Source organism: Arachis duranensis, chromosome 10, assembly GCF_000817695.3.
Source record: "Arachis duranensis cultivar V14167 chromosome 10, aradu.V14167.gnm2.J7QH, whole genome shotgun sequence".
NCBI classification, from domain to species: Eukaryota; Viridiplantae; Streptophyta; class Magnoliopsida; order Fabales; family Fabaceae; genus Arachis; species Arachis duranensis.
This window is the reverse complement of record NC_029781.3, coordinates 34,607,271-34,632,459: the sequence shown is the minus strand read 5'-3', so window position 1 is coordinate 34,632,459 and position 25,189 is coordinate 34,607,271. Positions and strand designations below refer to the sequence as shown.

Genomic DNA, 25,189 nt, shown 5'->3' with positions numbered 1-25,189 from the left:
TCTCCAACTTGCTGATGGCTCCATTAAATATCCATCAGGCATAATTGAGGACATGATTGTCAAGGTTGGGCCATTCGCCTTTCCAACTGACTTTGTAGTGCTGGAAATGGAGGAGCACAAGAGTGCAACTCTCATCTTAGGAAGACCCTTCCTAGCAACTGGATGAACTCTCATTGATGTACAAAAAGGGGAAGTGACCCTGAGAGTCAATGAGGATGAGTTTAAGTTGTGTTGTCAAAGCTATGCAGCATCCAGACACATCAAATGACTGCATGAGCGCTGACATTATTGACTCTTTAGTGGAAGAGATCAATATGACTGAGAGTCTCAAATCTGAGCTTGAGGATATCTTTAAAGATGTTCGGCCTAACCTGGAGGAACCAGAGGAAATACAAGAACCTCTAAAAATTCCTCAGGAAGAGGATAAACCTCCTAGACCCGAGCTCAAGCCACTACCACCATCCCTGAAGTATGCATTTTTGGGAGAAGGTGACACTTTTCCAGTGATTATAAGCTCTGCTTTAAACTCACAGGAAGAGGAAGCACTAATACAAGTGCTAAGGGCACATAAGACAGCTCTTGGGTGGTCCATAAGTGATCTTAAGGGCATTAGCCCAGCAAGATGCATGCACAAGATCCTATTAGTGGATAATGCAAAGCCAGTGGTTCAACCACAAAGGTGGCTAAATCCAGCCATGAAGGAGGTGGTACAGAAAGATGTCACTAAGTTACTAGAGGCTGGGATTATTTATCCTATTTCTGATAGCTCCTGGGTGAGCCCTGTCCACGTTGTCCCCAAAAAGGGAGGCATGACAGTGGTTCATAATGAAAAGAATGAACTGGTTTCTACAAGAACAGTTACAGGGTAGCGTATGTGTATTGACTACAGAAGGCTCAATACAGCCACCAGGAAGGATCATTTGCCTTTACCATTCATAGACCAGATGCTAGATAGACTGGCAGGTCATTAATATTATTGCTTTTTGGATGGCTATTCAGGTTATAACCAAATTGCAGTAGATCCTCAAGACCAAGAGAAAACAGCATTCACATGTCCTTCTGGAGTGTTTGCTTACAGAAGGATGCCTTTTAGTTTGTGTAATGCACCTGCAACCTTTCAGAGGTGCATGCTCTCTATCTTCTCAGATATGGTAGAGAAATTTCTGGAAGTCTTCATGGATGACTTTTCAGTATTTGGAGACTCATTCAGCTCCTGCCTTAACCATCTAGCACTTGTTTTGAAAAGATGCCAAGAGACCAACCTAGTTTTAAACTGGGAAAATTGTCACTTTATGGTGACTGAAGGGATTGTCCTTGGGCATAAAATTTCAAACAAGGGAATAGAGGTGGATCAAGCAAAAGTTGAAGTAATTGAAAAATTACCATCACCTACCAATGTTAAGGCAAACAGAAGCTTTCTGGGGCATGCAGGATTCTACAGAAGGTTTATAAAGGATTTTTCAAAAATTGCAAAACCTCTGTGTAATTTGCTAGCTGTAGACACGCCATTTATCTTTGATAAGGAATGTCTGCAGGCGTTTGACCTTCTGAAAGCTAAGCTGGTCATAGCACCAGTTACCTCTGCACCAGACTGGACACTGCCATTCGAACTAATGTGTGATGCCAGTGACCATGCTATTGGTGCAGTGTTGGGACAGAGGCACAACAAGCTTCTGCACGTCATTTATTATGCCAGCCGTGTTCTAAATGATGCACAGAAGAATTACACAACCACAGAAAAAGAGTTACTTGCAGTGGTTTATGCCATTGACAAGTTCAGATCTTATTTAGTAGGATCAAAAGTGATTGTGTACACTGACCATGCTGCTCTTAAATACTTACTCACCAAGCAGGATTCAAAACCCAGGCTCATAAGGTTGGTGTTACTTCTGCAAGAGTTTGATATAGAAATAAGAGACAGGAAAGGGACAGAGAACCAGGTAGCTGAGTATCTGTCCTGGATAGAACCAGTAGCTGGGGCGTCCCTCCCCTCTACTGAGATCTCTGAGACCTTTCCAGATGAGCAACTCTTTGCCATTCAGGAAGCTCCATGGTTTGCAGACATTGCAAATTATAAAGCTGTGAGGTTCATACCCCAGGAACACAGCAGGGTGCAAAGAAAAAAATTAATTTCAGATGCCAAGTACTACCTATGGGATGAGCCATATCTCTTTAAGAGATGTGCAGACGGAATGATCCGCGGATGTGTACCTAGAGAGGAAGCACAAAGGATACTATGGCATTGTCATGGATCACAGTATGGGGGACATTTCGGAAGTGAGCGAACAGCCACTAAAGTCCTCCAATGCGGCTTCTACTGGCCTACTCTCTATAGGGATACCCGAGAGTTTGTGCGTAACTGTGATAGTTGCCAAAGAGTTGGTAACTTGCCTCACGGTTACGCCATGCCTCAACAAGGGATCTTAGAGATTGAATTGTTTGATGTATGGGGTGTTGACTTCATGGGTCCCTTCCCACCATCATACTCGAACACGTATATTCTGGTGGCAGTAGACTATGTATCTAAATGGGTAGAAGCAATTGCCACTCCCAATAATGATACTAAGACCGTGTTGAAATTCCTCCAGTGATGGGGGCACTCATTTCTGCAATAAACAGCTGTACTCTGCCATGGTCCGATATGGAATTAGCCACAAAGTAGCAACTCCGTATCATCCACAAACAAATGGGCAAGCTGAAGTCTCCAATAGAGAGCTAAAAAGAATCCTGGAACAGACTGTTATTGCCCGTAGAAAGGATTGGGCAAAGAGCTTGGATGATGCTCTGTGGGCATACAGAACAGCATTCAAGACTCCTATAGGAACCTCTCCATACCAACTTGTGTATGGGAAGGACTGTCATCTGCCCGTAGAACTGGAACATAAAGCCTACTGGGCAACCAGATTCCTAAACATGGATGCTAAGTTAGCTGGTGAAAAAAGATTGCTCCAGCTAAATGAGCTAGAGGAGTTCAGACTCAGTGCCTTTGAAAATGCAAAAATTTATAAGGAAAAGGCAAATAAGTGGCATGACAAGTAGTTGTCATCCAGAGTCTTTGAGCCAGGACAAAAAGTTCTGCTCTTCAACTCTAAGCTCAAATTATTCCCAAGAAAACTTAAATCCCGGTGGAGGGGTCCGTATGTGATCACAGGAGTGTCACCATATGGATATGTTGAGCTTCAAGATATTGATTCTGATAAAAAGTTCATTGTTAATGGATAGAGGATCAATCATTATCTTGAAAACAATTTTGAGTAGGAATGCTCAAAACTGAGGCTTGAATGAGTCTCAGTAAAGGTCCAGCTAAAGACAATAAAGAAGCGCTTGCTGGGAGGCAACCCAGTCATTAGCAGGTTATTTGTTCTATAAAAGTTTGATATACATTCTTCAAGGTTGATCATTGAAATTGAAGGAATTCACAGTTATAGAAGGATTCAGTGCAAAAAGCAGAGAAAATGAGTTTGCTGGCAAGAAAATGCCAGTAAAAGGTACTCTGAGCGTTAAACGCCAGAATGGATACCATTCTGGGCGTTTAACGCCAGTAAAGGTACCATTTTGGGCGTTAAACGCCAGAATGGATACCATTCTGGGTGTTTAACACCAGAATTGCAGCATCCTGGGCGTTCAGCAAAACGCCTAGTGATAAAAGGGTTTCTGGCGTTTAATGCCAGCCAGGGTACCTGGCTTGGCGTTAAACGCCCATAATGGCCAACATTTGGGCGTTAAACGCCAGAATAGATACCATTCTAGGCGTTTAACGCCAGAAAGCTGGGGGACAGAGATTTTGTTTTCCACTTCAAATTTTTTCAAACTTTCTTGTTTTGATCCATAATTTTCTGCATAAACACATTACAAACTTTCATCATTCACCTTCAAATTTCAAAAATTAAACAATTTTCTAAATCATTATTCAAATCTCTTTCAAATCCTTTCCAAATCTTCTTCAAAAACTCAAATATCTTCTCAAATTCTTTCCATATCTTCTCAAATCTCCTTCAAAATTTTCGAAATCTCTCCCCCCTCCCTTATAAATACAACTTCGGCCATCCTCCTCTCCCCACCACTCGAATTTGCTCTCCTCCTCCTCTCTCCTCTTTCCTCTCTTTTGCTTGAGGGCAAGCAACCCTCTAAGTTTGGTGTGCTTTTCCGTGATCACTAAGCCAAGATTTATCAAGATCATGGCTCCTAAGGGAAAACAAACCAATTCAAGAGGCAAGAAAGAGAATGCTCCAAAGAATCTTTGGAGTCAAGAGAAGTTCTTAACCAAAGAATATGCAGACCATTACCATAAAATAATGGGTCTGAGATTAGTGATCCCGGAAGTTAGATTCGATCTGAAAGAAGATGAATATCCGGAGATCCAAGAGCAAATTCGAAACAGAGGATGGGAAGTTCTAACCAACCCTGAGACAAAGGTTGGAAGAAATATGGTTCAGGAATTCTACTCAAATCTGTGGCTGACAGATAAGCAGAGAATGACTGGAACTGCTTTTCATACCTACAGAACCATGGTCAGAGGGAGAATTATTTACTTCCATCTAGACAAAATAAGAGAGATCTTCAAATTGCCTCAACTGCAAGATGATCCTGAATCCTTTAATAGGAGAATGGTGAGAGCAGATAAGGGGTTGGATCAAGTTCTAGAGGACATATGCCTCCCTAGAACTAAGTGGACAACCAATTCAAAAGGTGTCCCAAACCAACTCAAGAGGGGAGATCTCAAACCAATTGCAAGAGGTTGGCTAGACTTTATTGGGCGTTCTATATTGCACACTAGCAACCGTTCTGAGGTCACGGTCAAGAGAGCAGTGATGATTCATTGTATTATGCTGGGAAAAGAAGTGGAGATTCATCATCTGATTGCTTGTGAGACTTACACAATTCCAAACAAGAACTCCACTGAAGCCAAACTGGCTTACCCAAGCTTAATCTCTTTGCTATGTAAAGATGCTGGGGTGAGGATGGGAGTAGATGAATTCATCCCAATTGAACATCCAATCACCAAAAAGTCAATGGAAGGACAAATGCAAGATAACTCTATCAAAAGGAGGGCGCAGGAATTCCTCCTTGAACTTCCTGAAATTGACTACTGGGCCAGCCTAGAAGCATATGTTGCCAAGCTGCAAGAAACTATGGAACAAATTAAGGAATAACAGCAGAATCAAAACTGCATGCTATGCAAATTGCTAAAGGAACAAGAGAAACAGGGGGCGTGAGCTACAAGAGCTGAAGCGCCAGAAGCTCTCCCTTGAAGGGTCAAATACCCCACAAGTTGAGGGAGCATCCACTTCTCAAAATCAAGGTTGCTGAGTCCTAACTCTGTGATAACCTCTATCATTAGGAGTCTATTTTAGAGTCATTTAATTTTTTTTTTCTATTACTATTAGTCTTATCTTATATTTATTTTTTAGTCTTGTTCTTAATTCATGATTAATAAAATTTAAGGTTCATGTCTTAAAGCTATGAATGTCCTATGAATCCATCACGTCTCTTAAATGAAAAATGCTTTAATCACAAAAGAACAAGAAGTACAGGATTTCGAATTTATCTCTGAAACTAGTTGAATTAGTTTGATGTGGTGACAATACTTTTTGTTTTCTGAATGAATGCTTGAACAGTGCATATGTCTTTTGAATTTGTTGATTAAAGAATGTTAAACTTGTTGGCTCTTGAAAGAATGATGGAAAAGGAGAAATGTTATTGAGTATCTGAAAAATCATCAAATTGATTCTTGAAGCAAGAAAAAGCAGTGAATTCAAAAAAAAATATATATATATACTAGTCCCGCTCATCTAATTGGAGCTAAGTTTCATTGATATTTTGGAGTCTATAGTATGTACTCTTCTTTTTATCCTATTTGATTTTCAGTTGCTTGAGGACAAGCAACAATTTAAGTTTGGTGTTGTGATGAGCAGATAATTTATACGCTTTTTGGCACTGTTTTTAGTATGTTTTTAGTACATTTTAGTTATTTTTTAGTATGTTTTTATTAGTTTTTATTTAAAATTCACTTTTCTGGGCTTTACTATGAGTTTGTCTGTTTTTCTGTGATTTCAGGTAATTTCTGGCTGAAATTGAGGGACCTGAGCAAAAATCTGATTCAGAGGCTGAAAAAGGACTGCAGATGTTGTTGGATTCTGACCTCCCTGCACTCGAAGTGGATTTTCTGGAGCTACAGAAGCCAAATTGCCGCGCTCTGAATTGCGTTGAAAAGTAGACATCCTGGGCTTTCCAGCAATGTATAATGGTCTATACTTTGTCCGAGATTTGATGGCCCAAACCGGCGTTGCAAATCAGCTTCAGAATTCTCGGCGTTTAACGCTGGAACTAGCACAAAAATTGGAGTTAAACGCCCAAACTGGCACAAAAGCTGGTGTTTAACTCCAGGAAAAGTCTCTACACATGAAAGCTTCAATGCTCAACCCAAGCACACACCAAGTGGACCCCGGAAGTAGATTTTTATGTCATTTACTCATTTCTGTATATCCTAGGTTACTAGTTCACTATTAATAGGACCTTTTGACATTGTATCTTGACTTCATGACACATTACACGTTTCTTATTGTATCTTCTACGGCATGAGTCTCTAAACCCCATGGTTGGGGGTGAGGAGCTCTGCTGTGTCTTGATGGATTAATGCAATTACTACTGTTTTTCATTCAATCACGCTTGCTTCCATTCTAAGATATCACTTGTTCCTTAACTTGATGAATGTGATGATCCGTGACACTCATCATCATTCTCACCTATGAATGTGTGCCTGATGACCACCTCTGTTCTACCTTAGATTGAGTGGATATCTCTTGGATTCTTTAATCAGAATCTTCGTGGTATAAGCTAGAATCCATTGGCGACCATTCTTGAGAATCCGGAAGGTCTCAACCTTGTCTGTGGTATTCTGAGTAGGATTCAGGGATTGAATGACTGTGATGAGCTTCAAACTCACGATTGTGGGGCGTTAGTGACAGACACAAAAGAATCAATGGATTCTATTCCGACATGATCGAGAACCGACAAATGAATAGCCGTGTTGTGACAGAGCGCGTTGAACATTTTCACTGAGAGGATGGGAGGTAGCCATTGACAACGGTGAAACCCTACATACAGCTTGCCATGGAAGGAGCCTTGCGTGCATGAAGAAGAAGACAGTAGGAAAGCAGAGATTCAGAAGATAGAGCATCTCCAAAACCTCAACATGTTCTCCATTATTGCAAAACAAGTATTTATTTCATGTTCTTTTACTTTTCACAATTAAACGTGAGAATTGTTGATATCCTGACTAAGAGTTACAAGGTAACCATAGCTTGTTTCAAGCCCACAATCTCCGTGGGATCGACCCTTACTCACGTAAGGTATTACTTGGACGACCCAGTGCACTTGCTGGTTAGTTATGCGGAATTGCAAAATTGTGATTGCAATTTCGTGCACCAGCTATCCACGCGTACGCGTCATGTACACATACACGTCGCCTGCGACTCCACAATCCACGCATGCGCATATGGTGCGCGTGCGCGTCGATCTCAACATCTCAAATCCTTGTTTCCTCATGAGTTCTTCACTTGCATGCTTTTCCTCTTCATCCCCTTGATCCATTCCTAGCCTTTCCATCCTGAATTCACTAACAAAACATACCAAGGCATCTAGTGGAATCAAAGGTAAATTAAATTTAGCTAATTAAGGCTTAAAAAGCATATTTTCACACTTAAAGCACAAATTAGGAGACAACCATGAAACCATGCCATTTCATTGAATAAATATGGGTAAAAGGTGATAAATTCCCCTAAATTAAGCACAAGATAAACCGTTTTCGGATGAGCTCTCTCCAATGGAAATTTTATTTTGATTGATTATGATTTTGAGCTTGGGGATACCCGCTCGCAGGGACTGTCCAATGGTTAGCTACTAGGACATGTCAGGTTGGCTTTGTAACCGACAGATGATATTATCAGCCATAGGGCAGGCATACATCATTTGCATATATTTGACTTGCTTGGGTTTGCCTATTTGTTTTGGATTGCTAAATTGTACAAACTTGCTATGTTACCTAATTATGTGCTACCTGTACCTTATTGTGTATTACTTGTTTGTATTGCTTGTGTTTGTACAACTCAGAGGTCCCTCATGCTGGTGTCGGTTGACACTGAGGGCTGTTCTTGTTGAGATGGAGTAATAATATGATTAATTTAAAATGATGATTTTGAATGAAGTAATTTGAGTTCCCTGGGTAGACGCAGTGAAGTGGTTTCACTGCATCAGGTAGAAAATATGATAATTTGAGCTCCCTGGGTAGACGCAGTAAAGTGATTTCAGTTGCTCCAGGTGAGGATATGAAGTATTGATATAGAATTCTTGAAACTGAATAACTAGTGATGGTTTGGCTTATGATACTGATTCTGATTTGTTGGAGAGTTAGAAAGTTGGGAACCATGAGGAAGGGGAATTAGATCTAGCATTCCCTTATGACAGTTGCCTATTTATGGATTAGCGAAAATATAGGGTGAATATGGGTGAAAGGAAGTTTAGGAAGCTTAGTGAGTTTTTATAATAATGCATTGTATCTATTTGGCACTTTTACCATACTGGAAACTCATAGGTCGGGGGTTCTCATTCCGTATGTATATCTTGGTTTTCAGATACAGGTCCAGGTGCTCAGAAGTGAGCTGTAGTTCATCTGAGAGATGGCAAAGATCCTTATCTTCTCTACTTTATATTTTGCTTAGAATCTCTCAACCTTTATTTTGAAAAGCATATATTATGTATTGAACTCTTTTGAACTTGCCTATAGAGGCCTTTATGTTTCTTTTGGGAGAGGTTAGGAAATACTGTTGTCAACTACTGTTATACTGTACCCTTGCCAACCTAAACTTTGCGGGACACGACTAGTGGCTATTTACTTATGTTATATATATTTATATATTGCTCTTCTCTTATTCTCCCTAATTCCTTTATCTGTATATCACTTTCGACTTCACGCCTTATCTTTTAGTTGTCGATACGTGAGTGATACAACTTCGTGATTATATTTTTTACTCTTTTCAGGCTTCTTGATTAGTACTCCTTTCTATTTTACTTATATTTATGTATTAGAAATTCACCTTGAGAGTCGTACCACCTTATTATCATTGACTTATGACTCGAGCATAAGGATTTGAATATTAGGGTGTTACAGGGATTGTTCGAGTTTGGACAACTGACGGATTATCTTGTTATTTAGATTATGTATTGTCTTTAATTATGTTAGTCTTTTATTTTATTTTCTTTTTTTCATAAAATCAAAAATTATTTATCAGAAAATTTTTTCAAAAACCTTATCTTTTCTTTATTTAATCATTGATTTTGGATTTAGTCTTTTGTTTTTGTTCTTGTTGAATTTTCGAATTTCTTTGAGTCTCTTTTCAAAAAATTTTCAAAAATAGTGTCTTTTGTTTGAATCTTATGTCAATCTTTAAGTTTGGTGTCTTCTTGAATCTTTTCTTTTATGTTTTCGAAAATTGTCTCTTTAGTTTTCAAAATTTTTAAGTTTGGTGTCCATTGCATTTTCTTGTTTTCTTTGAATTCTTTGAGTTTTGTTCTTGGTGTTCTTCTTGATCTGTAAAGTGTTCTTCTTTTGATCTTAAAATTTTTAAGTTTGGTGTCTCTTTGTGTTTTTCTTTGCAATTTTCGCATATTAGGTGTCTTAGATCTAAAAATTTCAAGTTTGGTGTCATTTAGTTGTTTTTCTCTTTCTTCATTAAATTCAAAGTTAAAAAAAATAAAATATCTTTTCGTATCTTTTATTCCTTTTCGAAAATAAACAAAAATATTTCAAATTATTATCTTATCTTATCTTAATTTCAAACTTCAGAATACAATTCTTTTCAAAAATCATATCTTTTTCCAAACTTCATCTTATCTTGTTTTAAATTCAAAATTCAAATTTTCAAAAATCTTATCTTATCTTATTTCAAATTTAAAATTTAAAATTCAATTTCAAAATTCAAAATTTCAAATTTCAAATTTCAAATTTCAAATTTTAAAATTTAAAATCAAATCTTTTTCAAAAATCAAATTTCAAATCTTATATTTTTCAACTTCTTTTCAAATATTTTCTTTTAAAGTTTGATTCTTTCTTATCTTATCCTTCTTTCAAAATTTAAATTTCAAATATTTTTAAATTAGAAACTAAGTTTTTTATTTTGATTTCAAATCTTTTTAAATTTAAAACTTATCTTATCTTTCTTACCTAACTTATCTTATCTTTTCTATATTATATTCTTTTAAATTTTAAAATTAAATCTTTTTCAAATCCTTTCAATTCTTATCTTATCTGTTGACTTTTTCAAATATTTTTAAAATCAAATATTTTCTAATTTTCTGTCTTATATTATTTTCAAATCTTTCTTAATTAGTTACTTGTTTTCTCTCTCTTCTTTTTCAAAACTTCCTAACTAATTCCTCTCTTCTAATTTTCGAAAATTTTTTTCTATTTCTCTCTCTTCTATTTTTGAAATTCATTAATTAATTTTCAATTCTTCTTAATTAATTAACCTTTATTTTTAAATTAAATAAATAAATAAAATAAAAACAAAAATATTTTAATTCTTATTTTTTTCTACTTCTAATTTTTTAATTCTTCTTCTCCTTATTCTATCTTCATTCTTCTTTCCTTTCTTCTTTACATCTCAAAGGGAATCCTCTGTTCTTGAACAAAGAGCTCCCATTCTTCTTCTCTCTTGTTTGCTTTTTCTTGTTTATAACCAAGAACAGGGATAAAGAACTTCTCTTAAATCCTGATCCTGAACCTGGAAGGACTTTAAGGACGAGCTTACAACAAGTTAAAGCACAATACTCCGGAAGAAACCTCTCGGAAAATTTTGAACAAGAAGTTGACAACATGGCAGCTGAACCTAATCATGAAGGAGAGGCAGAAAAGGTTCTTAGTGACTTCACCATGCCTACCTCTGATTTTTATGGTATAAGCATCTCTGTATCTACCATTGGAGCTAACAACTTTGAGCTTAAGCCTAAGTTGCAATAGAATTACAAGTTCCATGGACTACCACTAGAAGATCCACATCAATTCTTAGCTAAATTCTTGCAACTTTGTGCTACTCTTAAGACCAATGGAGTAGATCCTGAGGTCTACAGACTTATTCTTAATGCTTTCCTGGCCAAATTCTTTCCTCTTCAAAGGATGAGCAAAAAATCAGAGTGGAAGTTCAAACCTTCAGACAAAAAGAAGGCGAATCCCTCTATGAAGCTTGGGAAAGATACAAGCAACTGATCAAGAGGTGTCCTCCTGACATGCTCTCAAAATGGTCTATCCTAGGAATTATCTATGATGGTCTGTCATTGATGTCCAACATATCATTGGACAGCTCTGCAGGTGGATCTCTCCACTTGAAGAAAATGCCTACAGAAGCAAGAGATCTCGTTGAGATAGTTGCAAACAACCAATTCATGTACACCTCTAAGGGAAATTCTATGAACAATGGGGTCCCTCAAAAGAAAGGAGTTCTTGAGGTTGACACTCTGAATGGCATATTGGCTCAGAACAAGATCTTGAGCCAGCAGGTCAATATGATCTCTCAGTATTTGACTGGAATGTAAGTTGCAGCTGGTAGCACTCAAGAAGCTTCTTCTGAAGTAGAAGCTTATGATCCTGATCAACCCACCATGGATGAGGTGAATTATATGGGAGAATTCTATGGAAACACCTACAATCCCTCATGGAGGAATCATCCTGATCTATCATGGAAGGATCAACAGAAGCCTCAGCAAGGCTTCAATAATAATCAAGGTGGAAGAACCCAGAATAGGTTCAACAACAGACCACCATTCCCATCTTCTCAAGGGAATATGGAGACTCCTAAGCAGAGTCTTTCTAACTTAGTCATTCTAGTCTCCAGCCTCTCTAAGACTACTCATAGTTTCATAATTGAAACAAGGTCCTCCATAAGAAATTTGGAGGTACAACTTGGTCAACTGAGCAAGAGGATCCCTGAGACTCCTCCTGACACTCTTCCTAGTAACACTGAAGTGAACCCAAGAGAAGAGTGCAAGGCCATCACCACTGAGGCTGAGGCCGAATCTGGAGAGACTGGGAAGGCATTAAACACTAGTGAGAAAGATCTCACTGGGCGTTCAACGCCCAAAATGGCTAAGAGCCTGGCGCTGAACGTCAGAGAGGAAGACCTCACTGGGCGTTCAACGCCCAACCAGGCATCAAAGCTAGAGCTGAACGCTAGTGAGGAAGCCCTCATTGGGAGTTAAACGCCCAAAATGGCTAAGAGCCTGACACTGAACAGCAGTGAGGAAGCCCTCACTGGGCGTTTAATGCCCAAAGAGCCATCAAAGCTCGTGTTGAATGCCAGTAAAGGCACACCCTCTGAGTGCTCAATACCTACTCAAGAAATCCCTATCCAATAATTAAAGAAAGCCAAGGCTGATATAGAGACCATAGAGGTTCCTTTACATGTACTCCTACAGTGCATAAGTTTTGATGAACACTCATTCTCTGATGAGGATGAAGACACTAGGGAAGAGCAAGTTGCTTGGTACCTAGTGGCTCTTGATGAGTCCATATTTGATGAGATATTTTGGCTTGATTTGAGTGGATTTCATCACCTAAACCTACACTTAAGCACTAAAATAGCATACTTTTGTATTTGATCCCTAAATTGAACATAAATGTGAAAACATGCATTTTTGTGCCTAAATTGAGCAATTAAATTCTACTTTTATTCCATTTCAGTGCACCCTAGCACATTTTCATTTTGTGCGTACGGATACATCCCTGTGCGTATGCACATATGGTTATTTTGCTCTTTTTTTTTTAAAAAGAGTGTTCTGTTCGTACGCACAGGCCCGTGCGCACACGCACGCCTTGACACCCCCTCTACCTGTAGCGTTTGCATGCCCTGTGCGCATGAATGCCCTCGATCTTTGCTGGTGTGCGTACGCACACGTATTTGTGCGTACGCACGAGTCGTGTTCTGTGCAAAAATTTGAAAGCTGCCCTGTTTCACCTCTCTCTTTCTTCTTTCTTTTTCTTTCTTCTTTCTTCCTTCTTTTTTCTTCTCTCTTCATTCTCTTCTTCGGCAAAGAACCGTCGTTGTGAGCCTCGCAGTGGCTAATACAAGTGCCATTGTTCCCTTTCTCTTTCTTTTCTAACCTTCAACTTTTCAATTTTCTTGTTTTAATCTTCTTTGTTATGTTTAGTTGCTTGCTTAATTTTTGTTTTCTTTATTTAACTTTGGTTATTTAGCTTAAGTTTGTCTAATTGTTCGTTTGTTGCATTGCAAGTGTTCAATTTTTTTATGGGTTGTTGATGTTTGAATTTTGGCTTGAAATTGTTGAATATGAGCACTGCACTCCATGTGTTTGACATAATGCCTAAATGAACTTTTCATTTGATTCATATGTTGTAGCTACCATATGCATTAAACTATATCCTTTTGTGGCATTCTAATCAAGAATTGTGCATTTTTGAATGTTTATGATGTTATTTTGGAATGAAATTTCAATAGTGTGCACTTTTTAATCAAGAATTGTGCACTTTTTAATGCTTTGAGTTGCTAGCACTAAATTGATATGAAAAGTGACATGTGACTTCTTTTTGGTGCAATTTTTTAACAAGTACATATTGAATTTAGTAAATTTAACAGAATTGCTTGTTCATCATGGTTTTTAAGTCAATATAATCACATCATAAGGTATTTTCTCCTTGTTAATGCTTTGCATTTGTTTGACTTGAATCTTATCAAGACTTGTCACTTTTTGTAGCAAGCACCTTTCCATGTGATTGCTGCCTTATTCTTAAGGATGAATAGGTAGTTTCTCTTCATCATTGCATTGGTTATTGTTTGTTGTGCTATTTTATATCAATTTTTGCTCTTTCACTTGCACAACTTCAATATCTAATAATTCCTAAACTCAATTCACTCTTATGGTAATTGCCTAAGCTTGCTTGTCTTTAATTGGTGCTCATCTCTTAGTTGCAACTTAGGCCATTTAATTGAGGAACTCATGCTTAATTGGAATGCCATTTTAACCGGCCATTGTGTGTGCTCCAACCGAGCGCTTAATTGGAATGCACACATGGCTAATTTTTATCATACCACACCACTATGTAAATCTCCTCAATTAAATGCTTGATTGTTTTCCTTTCGCTCAAAGCATAAAATATATTTGCTCCCTCTTTTACTTTTTTGTGCTTCTTGCCTTATGATTTCTAATTATACTTTATTCATTCTTATTGAGGATGAGACATAAAGGCAAGGAGCCGGGAGAGGAGGAGGACGCCAAAGAGGGAGATGCTAAGAATGCGTTGAGCTTGGCAAGTTTACTACAAACCGAGTCCCCGCATCCACCAGTTGAAGGAGGAAGAACATAGAGACATTCCCCCTGAATTGTGTTCGTGCATGGAGGACCGTGCAATGCTTAAACGTGGGGGAGGATTCACCATTTTTTTGGGGCGTAAACATTCTTTTTCGAACACTTTGCACTTTATTTTTGTTTCCTTTTATTATGTTCTTGGAGATATTTGTAGTGTTTTTTATTGTTGTATTGCATTTTGTTTTAGTACATATATCTTAGACTATTCATAGTTTATATCTATTGCATTTTGCATCTTTTGCATGATATATAGCTTATAGATAGAAGTTGTGATTATATTATGTGAATAGTATATGCTTAGTTAATTTTGAACCTAATTGTTCATGTTACTTTTTTGCTTGTTGAAAATTAGGAAAAGAACTAGGAAATTTAGAAAAATTTGCATCCATCACAACATTATACATACATGCAGGAAATAATTTTGGTGAAAAACAACAAAGATTTTCAAGAATTTGGTTTCGAGGGCTTTCTAAAGAATTGATTTGAAAAATTATTTTTAAGCTCACTTGAATGATTCTATGGAACATAGAAGAGGAAAGAACAATTACCTTGTGAGTTTTTGAGCTATATTGAGTGGTTACACATTTTAACCACTAATTTTGTTCATTGTGTGTTACATCTCTTCTATGATTATAATCTTGGTTTTGTTTGATTCTTTATTTCCAATGATTGATGTTTTGAATTGCATTGAGCATGATTGAGGCCATCTTTGATTAAACTCACTCACCCATATAGCCTTACCCTTGCATCTACCATTGTTAACCCCTTTGAGCCTTATTTACCCCATTGTTTTTAATATCACCACATCATAACCTTAAGCAAAAAACCATGAATAACCTTGAATTGCTTCTTTCATTAGCTTAGGTTAAGGTGTGTGTTTCATTTAAGTACGGGGAAAATCTTTGGAAAACATTGGTAGTGAATGAAAATGTTTGCTTGGGGTATTTCATAGAAAAATTTAGAAAATGGGTGCACATTCATGTATCAATTTTCTTTAACCATATGCATTTGTCCTAGAAAAAAAACAAAAGAAAAAAAATTAATTAATTAAGATGAAAAAATAAATAATAAGAGGGGACAAAGGTTGCCCACAAAGAAAAAAAATGAATAAGAAATGCATATATGGACTTGTATGAAAAAGATGCATGAATGAGTATAAAAAGTGTGATTATGGGAAGTTAGGTTGCGTAGTTTGTGATTTGGGTGATATAGGTTGAGTTGGAAACTTGAGCTAATCAAAGACCCAATTCCTTAGTCCACTTAGCCATATTTATCCTACCTTAATCCTAACCCTATTACAACTCTCTAAAGACCTCATGATACTTGCACTCATGCATCACACATTTCTTGATTGTTAGATGAAAAGCAAATCCTTGAAAGCATGATTACAAGGAGAATTGAGTGAATTGACCCTGAACACCGAGTGATTAGAGTGTATACACACCTAGTGAGGGTTCAATCACTCGACTCTATGTTTCCATACTTCTTATCATGTATTCTTGCTAGTGCTTCATTTTAATGGGTTAAATCAATTCTCTAGATTGTGATTTGCATTGAGTTATTTCCTTGCTTAGCCCTATGTATCTATATACTTGCCTGGAAATCTGTTTGTTTTCACCAATTTCATATAGATACTATAGATAGGTATAGCTATATATAGTATATACATACTTGCATGCATATAGATAGTTGCATTCAATAAGTTGTTTCCCTTTGATCAGCCTCCTTGTTGGTTTAGCATGAGGACATGCTATTGTTTAAGTGTGGGGGAATTGATGAGTCCATATTTGATGAGATATTTTGGCTTGATTCGAGTGGATTTCATCAGCTAAACCTACACTTAAGCACCAAAATAGCATTCTTTTGTGTTTGATCCCTAAGTTGAACCTAAATGTGAAAACCTATGTTTTTGTGCCTAAATTGAGCAATTAAATTCCACTTTTATTCCATTTGATGCCGTGATATGTTTGTTGAGTGATTTTAGGTCAAAGAGGCAAGAATGGATATGCAAAAGTGGAAGGAAGCATGTACAAAGGGAGAAAACATGAAGAAAACAAGGAGGAAGCACACAGCCATGCGTGCGTACACACAACCCTACGTGCGTACGCACAAGAACGAAATCAGCATGCGTGCGTATGCATAACCCTCTGTGCGTATGCACAAGTGAAAATTTAGCGAAGTATGTGTACGCATCTATGCGTACGCACAGGTCCCTGCACGTGGATTCATTAATGAAACACGTGCTGTGCGATTTGGGGGCCTTTGGCCCAGTTTTGGAAGGCTTGTGCTGAATGGGAAGTGCTATATCAAGGCGAATTGAAGACAAATGAAGGCATTAGGACTAAGACATAATTTTCCATAGCTTTACATAGTAGAAGTAGAAGTAGGGTAGTATAGAAAATTCTCTCTTAGGGTTTTGATGAGCGGATAATTTATACGCTTTTTGGCATTGTTTTTAGGTAGTTTTTAGTAAGTTTTAGTCACCTTTTAGAATATTTTTATTAGCTTTTATGAAAAAATAACATTTGTGAACATTACTATGAGTTTGTGTGTTTTTCTATGATTTCAGGTATTTTCTGGCTGAAATTGAGGGACCTGAGCAAAAATCTGATCCAGAGGCTGAGAAAGGACTACAGATGCCGTTGGATTCTGACCACCCTGCACTCAAAGTGGATTTTCTGGAGCTACAGAGGCCCAATTACCGCGCTCTTTATTGCTTTGAAAATTAGACATCTTGGTCTTTCCAAAAATGTATAATAGTCCATACTTTGTTTGAGATTTGATGGCCCAAACTGGCGTCTAAACGCCCACTAGAGACCCCTTTCTGGCATAAAACGCCAGAACTGGCACCAGAACTGGAGTTAAACGCCCAAAATGGCACCCAAGCTGGTGTTTAACTCCATGAATGGTCTATGCACGTGAAAGCTTCAAAGCTCAGCCCAAGCACACACCAAGTGGGCCTGGAAGTGGATTTCTACACTATCTGCACTTAGTTACTTAAGTTCTGTAAACCCTAGTAACTAGTTTAGTATAAATAGAACTTTTTACTATTGTAAAAGTGGGGAGTTTTATTTTTGATCACTTTTGAGAGGCTGGCAGCTTTTGAGAATTACCTTATGCCACTTGGGAGGCTGGCCATTCGACCATGCCTAGACCTTCTTCTCTTATGTATTTTCTACGGTGAAGTTTCTATACCTCATAGATTAAGGTGAGGAGCTCTGCTGTTCTTCATGAACTAATACAAGTATTATTGTTTCACACCTACTTCTTCTCCAAGATATACTCTCGTACTTAATTTAGTTAAGTCAGAATGAAGTGGGTGACCCGTGACAATCACTCACTATCTTCATTACTCGCATAGCCAAGATCCGCATGCCTGACAACCACAAGCGGTCTACATGATGTTCAACGTAGTCATTGGATGACAGTTGGAGTATAATCTCTTGGGTCTCTAATCCATGGACCGAGTCCGCGTGGTTAGAACCTTCGTGGTATAGGCTAGAAACAATTGGCAGCGTTCCTGAGATCCGAAAAGTCTAAACCTTGTCTGTGGTATTCCTAGTGGGATCTGGGATGGGATGACTGTGACGAGCTTCAAACTCATGATTGTTGGACGCAGTGACAGTGTGCATAAGGAAAGATTGATCCTATTCTGACACAAGTAGGAACTAACAGATGATTAGCCATGCAGTAGCTGTGCTTGGTATTTTTCATCCGATACGAGAAATCCGACAGTTGATTAGCCGTACAGAAACTGTAGCCAGACCATTTTCAATGAGAGGATCATATAGCTTACCATAGAAGGGAGGACGCATGATTGGATGAAGACAATAGGAAAGCAGAGGTTCAGAAGCAACAAAGCATCCCCAAACGCTTATCTGAAATTCCCACCAATGAATTACATAAGTATCTCTGTTATTTTCTGTTTTATTTACCTTTTAATTATCAATACCTCATAACCATTTGAATCCGCTTGACTGAGATTTACAAGATGACCATAGCTTGCTTCAAGCGGACAATCTCTCTGGGATCGACCCTTACTCGCGTAAGGTTTTATTACTTGGACGACCCAGTGCACTTGCTGGTTAGTTGTGCGGAGTTGCAAAAGTGTGATTGCAATTTGGTGCACCAAGTTTTTGGCGACGTTGCCGGGGATTGTTCGAGTTTGGAGAACTAATGGTTCATCTTGTTGCTTGGATTGGTTAATTTTATTTTATGTTTAAGCTTTTTATTTTTATTTTCAAAAAATACAAAAAAAATTTAATAAAATGATAAAAAACAAAAAAAAATTTGTGTTTCTTGTTTGAGTCTAGTGTCAAATTTTAATTTTGGTGTCAATTGCATGTTTTTAATTTTCTTAAGTTTTAGAAAATATATGCATTGTGTTCTTCTGTGATCTTCAAGTTGTTCTTGATGATTTCCTTTGTTCAATCTCATGATTTTCTTGTTTTGTGTTTTATGTTGTTTTTCATATGCATTTTCGACTTCATAGTATCTAAACATTCAAAATTTCTAAGTTTGGTGTCTTGCATGTCTTTCTTTTCTCAAAAATTTTCAAAAATATGTTCTTGATGTTCATCATGATCTTCAAAGTCTTCTTGGTGTTCATCTTGATATTCAAAGTGTTCTTGCATGCATTATTGGTTTGATCTTAAATTCTTATGTTTTGAGTCATTTTGTGTTTTTCTCTCTCCTCATTAAAAATTCAAAAAAGTCAAAATATATATCTTTTCAAGTAAATAATACAGAGAAATGAAGATTCAGAACATAAAGTAGAAGAATCATAGAGAAAAAGAGCTCAATGGCAATAAAACGCCAGTAAAGAGGCACTTTGGGCGTTAAACACCAGAATGGCTATCATTCTGGGCGTTTAACGCCAGTAAAGATATCATTCTGGGCGTTAAACGCCAGAATGGGAAGCATTCTGGGTGTTTAGAAAAATGCCTAGTAAAGAAGGATTCCTGGCATTTAACGCCAGCCAGGGTATCTGGCTGGGCGTTAAAGCTCATAGAGGCAGCCAAGTGGGCGTTAAACGCCAAAACGGATAGCATTCTGGGCATTTAACGCCAGGATGACACAAGGGAAGTAATTTCTTCCAATTCAAAATCTTTCAAATTTTCATATTTTAATTCATAACTTTTTGTATCAAACATATTTTAAACGTTCACCTTTTTCATCTTTTAATGTTTTCAAAAAAATTTAAAACTAATTTTTCAAAAATCTTTTTCTTAATTTTACATTATATTTTCAAAAATCCTTGCTAACAATTAATGTTTTGATTCAAAAAAATTTCAAGTTTGTTAGTCAAGTCATCAATTTTAAAAATCAAATCTTTTTAATTTCTTTTTCAATCATATCTTTTCAAATCATATCTTTTTCAATCAAATCTTTTTCAAACATATCTTTTTAAAATTTTAATTTCAAAATCTTTTTCTGACTTCTTATCTTTTCAAAATTATTTTCAAATATTTTCCAACTAATTACTATTTCTTATCTTTTTCAAAACCACCTAACCACTTTTCGACTTCCAATTTTCGAAAATCACTAACCACTTTTTCAAAAATCTTTTTAATTAACTAATTATTTTAATTTTAATTTTCAAATTCTCTCTCTCTCTCTCATCTCTTTCTATTTATTTGCTAACACTTCTCTTCTACTTATAATTCGAACCCTCTCTCTCCCTCTGTGTTCGAATTCTTCTTATTCTCTTTCTACCTCATTCCTCTATTCTTCTTTTCTTATGACACATCAAGGAATTTCTATATTGTGGCATAGAGGATTCCACTACTCCCTTTGTTCTCTTCTTTTTCATATGAACATAAATAGGGATAAAAACATTCTTGTTGAAGCTGATCCTAAGCCTGAAAGGACTTTGAAAATTTCGAAAAAGAAGTAGACATGGCAGCCGAACCTAACAACAATGCCAGAGATGCAAGGAAGATGCTTGGTGACTATACTGCACCAAATTCCTGCCATTGGAGCAAATAACTTTAAGCTTAAGCCTTAATTAGTTTCTCTAATACAGCAAAATTGCAAGTTTCATGGACTTCCATCAGAAGATCCTTATCAGTTCTTAGCTGAATTCTTGCAGATTTGTGATACTGTTAAGACCAATGGGGTTGATCCCGGGGTCTATAGACTTATGCTTTTCCCCTTTGATGTAAGAGACACGATTAGGATATGGTTGGACTCACAACCTAGAGAAAGCATGAACTCTTGGGACAAGTTGGTCAGTGCTTTCTTGACCAAATTCTTTCCACCTCAAAAGATGAGCAAGCTTAGAGTGAAAGTCCAAATCTTCAAACAAAAGGAAGGTGAATCCCTTTATGAAGCTTGGGAAAGATACAAGCAATTAACCAAAAGGTCTCCTTCTGACATGCTTGCAGAATGGAGCATTATTTGTATATTCTATGATCGTCTGTCTGAGTTGTCCAAAATGTCATTGGACCATTCTGCTGGTGGATCTCTTTATCTAAAAACACCTACAGAAGCCCAGGAACTCATTGAGATGGTTGCAAATAACCAGTTCATGTACACTTTTGAGAGAAATCCTGTGAATAATGGGATGACTCAGAAGAAAGGAGTTCTTGAAATTGATACTTTGAATGCCATATTGGCTCAGAACAAAATATTGGCTCAGCAAGTCAATATTATTTCTCAGAATCTGACTGGATTGCAAGCTGCTTCCGGTAGTACTAAAGAAGCCTCCTCTGAATGAGAAGCTTATGTCCCTGAGAATCCTACAATGGAATAGGTGAATTACATGGGAGAATCCTATGGAAACACCTATAATCCTTCATGGAGGAATCATCCAAATTTCTTATGGAAGGATCAACAGAAGCCTCAACAAGGCTTCAACAACAATAATGGTGGGAGAAATAGGTTTGGCAATAGCAAGCGTTTTCCATCATCTTCTCAGCAACAGACAGAGTATTCTTAGTAGAGCCACTATGGCTTAGCAAACATAGTCTCTGATCTATCTAAGAACACTTTTAGTTTTATGAATGAAACAAGGTCCTCCATCAGAAATTTGGAGGCACAAGTGGGTCAGCTGTGTAAAAGAGTTACTGAAACTCCTCCTAGTACTTTCACAAGCAATATAGAAGAGAATCTCAAAAGAGAGTGCAAAGCTATAACTATAACCAAAATGGCAAACATGGAGAGAGTAACAAGGCAGTGATTCCCAGTGAGGAAGACCTTAAGGGATGTCCACTGACCAATAAGGAGTTCCTTATTGAGGAACCAAAGGAATCTGAGGCTCATACAGAGACCATAGAGATTCCACTGAACTTACTATTGTCATTCATGAGCTCTGATGAGTATCCTTCCTCTGAAAAGGACGAAGATATTATTGAAGAGTAAGTTGCTCAATATCTTGGAGCAATCATGAAGCTGAATGCCAAGTTATTTGGTAATGAGACTTGGGAGATGAACCTCCATTGCTCATAAATGAACTGAATACCTGGATTCAACAGACATTACCTCCAAAGAAACCAGATCCCGAAAAGTTCTTAATACCTTGTATCATCGGCACCATGACCTTTCAAAAGGCTCTGAGTGACCTGGGTTCAGGTATCAACCTCATGCCACTCTCTATAATGGAGAAATTAGGGATCTTTGAGGTACAAGCTGTTAGAATCTCACTAGAGATGGCAGACAAATCAATGAAACAGGCTTATGGACTTGTAGAGGAAGTCTTAGTGAAGGTTGAAGGCCTTTACGTCCCTGCTGACTTCATAATCCTAGACACTAGAAAGGATGAGGATGAATCCATCATCCTTGGAAGACCCTTCCTAGCCACAACAAGGGTTGTGATTGATGTGGACAGAGGAGAGTTAGTCCTTCAACTGACTGAAGACTACCTTGTGTTTAAGGCTCAAGGATCTTCTTTTGTAAACATGGAGAAGAAGCATGAAAAGCTTCATCCAATTCTCACCACATAGAGTCAAACAGAGCCCCCACATTAAAACTTTAAGTTTGGTGTTGGGAGGCCACAATCATGCTCTGAGTGTCCGTGAAGTTCTATAAGAGCTCATTGTCAAGCTATTGACATTAAAGAAGCGCTTATTGGGAGGTAACCCAATCTTATTTATCTATATTAATTACTTTCTCATTCTTATTTTCTAGTGTTAGTCTATGTCTTTTTTAGGTTGATGATTGGTGCACGAAATTGTGATCAATACTTTTCACAAATCAAATAATCCCCGGTAATGAATCCAAAAACTTGGTGTTCAATACCATGGCATAAACACAATTTCGCACAACTAACCAGCAAGTGTACTGGGTCGTCCAAGTAATAAACCTTACGCGAGTAAGGGTCGATCCCACAGAGATTGTTGGTATGAAGCAAGCTATGGTCACCTTGTAAATCTTAGTCAGGCAAACTCAAATGGGTATGGTGATAAACGCATAAAACATAAAGATAAAGATAGAGATACTTATGTAATTCATTGGTAGGAATTTCAGATAAGCGTATGAAGATGCCTTCCCTTCCGTCTCTCTGCTTTCCTACTGTCTTCATCCAATCCTTCTTACTCCTTTCCATGGCAAGCTTAAGCAAGGGTTTCACTCATCACCTTCATCAAGTTGAAGAACAAGTGATATCTTGGAACAAGAACAAGCGGAATTGAATGGAAGAACAATAGTAATTGCATTTATACTCGAGGTACAGCAGCGCTCCACACCTTAATCTATGGTGTGTAGAAACTCCACCGTTGAAAATACATAAGAACAAGGTCTAGGCATGGCCGAATGGCCAGCCTCCCAATGATCTAAGAACTAGATGTCCAGAGATTATCTAGAGATCTAAAGTGATCAAAAGATGAAAATACAATAGTAAAAGGTCCTATATATAGAAAACTAGTAGCCTAGGGTGTACAGAGATGAGTAAATGACATAAAAATCCACTTCGGGCCCACTTGGTGTGTGCTTGGGCTGAGCATTGAATCATTTTCGTGTAGAGACTCCTTTTGGAGTTAAACGCCAGCTTTTATGCCAGTTTGGGCGTTTAACTCCCATTTTGGTGCCAGTTCCGGCGTTTAACGCTGGAATTTCTGAGGGTGACTTTGAACGCCGGTTTGGGCCAACAAATCTTGGGCAAAGTATGGACTATCATATATTGCTGGAAAGCCCAGGATGTCTACTTTCCAACGCCGTTGAGAGCGCGCCAATTGGGCTTCTGTAGCTCCAGAAAATCCGCTTTGAGTGCAGGGAGGTCAGAATCCAACAGCATCTGCAGTCCTTTTTAGTCTCTGAATCAGATTTTTGCTCAGGTCCCTCAATTTCAGCCAGAAAATACCTAAAATCACAGAAAAACACACAAACTCATAGTAAAGTCCAGAAAAGTGAATTTTAACTAAAAACTAATAAAAATATACTAAAACTAACTAGATCATACATTTAAACTAAAAACTAATAAAAATATACTAAAAACTAACTAGATCATACTAAAAACATACTAAAAACAATGCCAAAAAGCGTACAAATTATCCGCTCATCACAACACCAAACTTAAATTGTTGCTTGTCCTCAAGTAACTGAAAATCAAATAAGATAAAAAGAAGAGAATATGCATTGAATTCCAAAAACATCTATGAAGATCAGTATTAATTAGATGAGCGGGGCTTTTAGCTTTTTGCCTCTGAATAGTTTTGGCATCTCACTATATCCTTTGAAATTCATAATGATTTGCTTCTTTAGGAACTTAGAATCCAGATAGTGTTATTGATTCTCCTAGTAAATTATGATGATTCTTGAACATAGCTACTTATTGAGTCTTGGCCGTGGCCCAAAGCACTCTGTCTTCCAGTATTACCACCGGATACATACATGCCACAGACACATAATTGGGTGAACCTTTTCAGATTGTGACTCAGCTTTGCTAAAGTCCCCAATTAGAGGTGTCCAGGGTTCTTAAGCACACTCTTTTTGCCTTGGAACACAACTTTATTTCTTTCTTTCTTCGCTTTTTCTCTTTTTTCTTTTTCTTTCTCTCTTTTTTTTTGATTTTTCTTTTTTTCATTGCTTTTTCTTGCTTCAAGAATCATTTTTATGATTTTTCAGATCCTCAGTAACATGTCTCCTTTTTTCATCATTCTTCAAGAGCCAACATTCAATGAACCACAAATTCAAAAGACATATGCACTGTTTAAGCATACATTCAGAAAACAAAAGTATTGCCACCACATCAAAATAATTAAACTGTTATAAAATTCAAAATTCATGCAATTCTTTCTTTTTCAATTAAGAGCAATTCTTTCCTTTTTAATTAAGCACGTTTTTATTCAAGGAAGGTGATAGATTCATAGGACATTCATAACTTTAAGGCATAGACACTAAGACACTAATGATCACAAGACACAAACATGGACAAACATAAGCATTAATTTTCGAAAAACAGGAAAATAAAGAACAAGGAAATTAAAGAACGGGTCCACCTTAGTGATGGTGGCTCTTTCTTCCTCTTGAAGATCCTATGGAGTGCTTGAGCTCCTCAATATATCTTCCTTGTCTTTGTTGCTCCTCTCTCATGATTCTTTGATCTTCTCTAATTTCATGGAGGATGATGGAGTGTTCTTGATGCTCCACCCTTAGTTGTCCCATGTTGGAACTCAATTCTCCTAGGGAGGTGTTTAGTTGCTCCCAATAGTTTTGTGGAGGAAAGTGCATCCCTTGAGGTGAATCTCTCCATCTCCCATGACTCGGAGGTGAAAGCTTTTGCCTTCCCTTTCCTCTTTCTAGAGGTTTCTCCAGCCTTGGATGCCATAAATGGTTATGGAAAAATAAAAAGCAATGCTTTTACCACACCAAACTT

The 25,189-nt window shown here is 37.4% G+C and overlaps 1 non-coding gene across 1 annotated transcript; it reads right to left on the bottom strand.

Annotated features, from left to right (window-relative positions):
* Positions 1-11,181: 11,181 nt before the first annotated feature.
* On the bottom strand, positions 11,182-11,290 carry LOC127743446 (small nucleolar RNA R71). Its single transcript, XR_008004838.1, has one exon. It is a non-coding gene; the product is annotated as a small nucleolar RNA R71 (small nucleolar RNA).
* Between the last annotated feature and the right edge of the window lie 13,899 nt (positions 11,291-25,189).